Source organism: Capra hircus, chromosome 1 (genome assembly GCF_001704415.2).
Source record: "Capra hircus breed San Clemente chromosome 1, ASM170441v1, whole genome shotgun sequence".
NCBI lineage: Eukaryota > Metazoa > Chordata > Mammalia > Artiodactyla > Bovidae > Capra > Capra hircus.
This window is the reverse complement of record NC_030808.1, coordinates 130,798,431-130,801,974: the sequence shown is the minus strand read 5'-3', so window position 1 is coordinate 130,801,974 and position 3,544 is coordinate 130,798,431. Positions and strand designations below refer to the sequence as shown.

Below are 3,544 nucleotides of genomic sequence, written 5' to 3'. Positions count from 1 at the left end.
CCCATTATCGTTGAACATTTAGATGTAGACCTATGCCTTCTTTCTTTGGACCTATTGACAATGTTGAAAGGGCTATAGGAAAAATATCTCATTTGCTTATCAAGACGTGCCAAGTGAACAAGAGATTTAAGGCTATTGGTAATCAATCCGAGGTGTGTGTGTGTGTGCAGGGAGAGAGAGTAGTGCTGACAGTTTTCTCAGTGATATTCCCTTCAAACAATGTCCTAGTCCCTCTTGCTCCAAACTCTGTTTTTCTGAAACTCACTTGGGGAAATCCATCAACTGTTTTTTTGTTTTTTGTTTTTTTGTGTTTTTTTTGCTGGTACAGATTTACAGGCTTTGTAAGCATGGATTGACTTTTCTATTAGCTTTGTCCAATCTGTTTTCTAATTTTCAGAAATTCTCCAAAGTTTCTTGCCTATATATGGTATTCTGCACCATTTTCTCAGCTCACAGAAATTTTATTTATTTGATTTGGATTTTTTCCCCTCTTTGTTCTTGCATTTCAATATCCTTATAGAATTTTGATAGGGAAGAAAACAAAGGTACCTGTTGACTCAGTTTACCAACTGGAACCTGGAAGTTTGACATAAATATATTTAAAATAAATCATCTAATAGGAGCAATTAGTTTTATATATTCAAACCTTTCCAGAAAACTTTTGGCTCTTGGTTCTTTTGAACTTAGGGAAGAGAATCAAATTAGATCTCATCTGATCAAAGCACTTAACTAATTCTTAGAAGAAATAAGAAATTTATCATTATTTATCATTAAATTTATCATTATTTCTCATACTTTTGCAATCTTTAAGAATCCTCCAAGGGAAGAAGGCTTGATTCAAACCTTCATTTTCATCTCCTAAAACTCACCAAAATAAGCAGTCTCTTACCTTGTCTCAAGTTTCAAGTTGTCCTTGATTTTCACACCATAAAAGATTAAAGATAATGCCATTAATTATAATATTTAAAAAGAGCCTTTCCTGAGAATGATCTGCCACTGGTATTGTGCTATATAAAGACTTTGAGAAATAGCTTTGATAATTTATATTCATTAAGAGGAGAAAGCAGGAGATTAAAGGTAGCAAGGGTGAATATCCTCTTATTTTTGCAAAACTTGTGCAACCTTTTATTCACCTACTAAAGCTGTTATTATGTAATAATAAAAACAGAGGTGTGCTGCATATATGAACTCAGAGAGGGAATAAAGACACAAGGAGCTATTTTCTGTCAAGAGAATTATAGTGTCATAGATTAAAGGTGGAAAGGCAGCCATCATTTAAAACAGCTCACATCTCCAAAGGATGTTTATTCACAAATTGATTAGAGTTGGAAATGAAAATGATTCAGTTGGTGGGAACATTACAGCAGCCCTTTAAAGTGTGATGGAAAAGATGAAAAGGAGGCTCACTTACCCTTTCCTTAGTGTGCAGACAGAGATCAAAAAGACCAATGTCCCACTGATAGCCCTAATGAGTCTGCACTTCTATTTAGCTTTTCAGTCATTTCCAGTGACTTGGGAGGCATGTTCTGTCTGACAAACCTGACTATCCTGTTGCTGGAGGCAGCACTGAGTTTCACAAATCTTTTTAAGGTTGATTTGATTGAGTTTTCAAAAATATGTAATGGAAATTAATGATATCCACCCAGAAGAAACCTTTATCTTATCCACTGGCTTTGTCTCCACTGTTACTCGTCCCCCAATCTTGACTGTCATCTTCTGCATCTCATCTTCTCTCTCGCTCCTGTCAAATCTGCCAGCAAAACCTGTTGGCTCTATTCTGACTCTGACCACTTCTCTCTCCTCCCACTTTTTCCACTAGAGTACAGCTAATTCATTTTCACTGACGTTATACTTGGAATCTCAATCAGAAACTCAGAGCTCAGAACCAAGTGCTGTCTAAGTCAAAGGGATAAAACTAGCTAACATGCTGGTAATTTGAGAGTCAATGAGATTTTTTAGCTTTTGAATATAATTAAGAGAGTAACACATTCAGAAAACAGTCAACCCCAGAATAAAAAAAAAAAACATCACAACTTCTTTTAAAATAGAAAACAGCCCAGTCTGCGCCGCATCCCGAACCGCAGCCATGGCCGCCTACAAGCTGGTGTTGATCTGGCACGGTGAGAGCACGTGGAACCTGGAGAACCGTTTCAGCGGCTGGTACGACTCAGACCTGAGCCCAGCAGGGCACGAGGAGGCAAAGCGAGGCGGGCAGGTGCTGAGAGATGCTGGCTATGAGTTTGACATCTGCTTCACCTCAGTGCAGAAGAGAGCAATCCGGACCCTCTGGACAGTGCTGGATGCCATTGACCAAATGTGGCTGCCAGTGGTGAGGACTTGGCGCCTTAATGAGTGACACTATGGGGGTCTGACTGGCCTCAATAAGGCAGAAACTGCTGCCAAGCATGGTGAGGCCCAGGTAAAGGTCTGGAGGCGCTCCTTTGATGTCCCGCCACCTCCCATGGAGCCTAACCATCCCTTCTACAGCAACATCAGTAAGGATCGCAGGTACGCAGACCTCACTGAAGACCAGCTGCCCTCCTGTGAGAGTCTGAAGGACACAATTGCCAGAGCCCTGCCCTTTTGGAATGAAGAAATTGTCCCCCAGATCAAGGAGGGGAAATGGGTACTAATCGCAGCCCACGGCAACAGCCTTCAGGGCATCGTCAAGCATCTGGAGGGTCTCTCTGAAGAGGCTATCATGGAGCTGAACCTGCCGACTGGCATTCCCATGGGCTATGAATTGAACAAGAACTTGAAGCCCATCAAGCCCATGCAGTTCCTGGGGGGTGAGGAGACCGTGCGTAAAGCCATGGAGGCTGGGGCTGCCCAGGGCAAGGCCAAGAAGTGAGGGCAAGCAGCAGATTACTTCCCCAAGGATTACCCTCCTCCCCTGCCCTGGCCCACCCTATTCCTCTGCACCTCTCCCTGGCACATGTCCCACTGATGACATCTGTAGGCATTGTAAGTTGTAGCTGCAGGTGGGGACCAGCGGCTCCCAATTCCACACTAGCCATTTTATCTCTTGCACCCACTCCCTTCATACAGTCTGGTCAGAATGGCACGTCTGGGGCATGGTCCTCAGTCCAAGCCAAGGGAAGACTTATCCAGAAGTGTTGAGAGGTCATCCCTGGGGGGTTTGATGGTGGTTTATTAATAAGGAGCTGCTTGAGTAGGGGTCAGGGAGAAAACCATGCTGAGGTGTGGCCAGTGAGAAGTAAGAGCCTATTCGTGTCCCCAGAGGCCAGCTGGGCACTGTTGTTAGGTGACTCGGGGCTCTAGTCATTCCAGTGGAGATGAATGTAACCTGCATGGTGACTTAATCAAATATTCCTCCCTGACTCTAAAAGGCTGGATCAATCCTGAATGTTTTTGTGTTGCATTTACTTAAAAAAAATTATATATAAATTATATATAAATACACACACACAAAAAACCCTCCTGGGGTTTTTAGTGGCAGTTGAAATATTCCCACATGTGGTCATCAGCAAATAAGTCATTCCTTACACCATCACGGGATAAGCTCCCTGACTTCTAAGGTGTA

At 42.6% G+C, this 3,544-nt stretch overlaps 1 pseudogene; it reads left to right on the top strand.

Annotated features, from left to right (window-relative positions):
- On the top strand, positions 2,062–2,851 carry LOC102189164 (annotated as a pseudogene).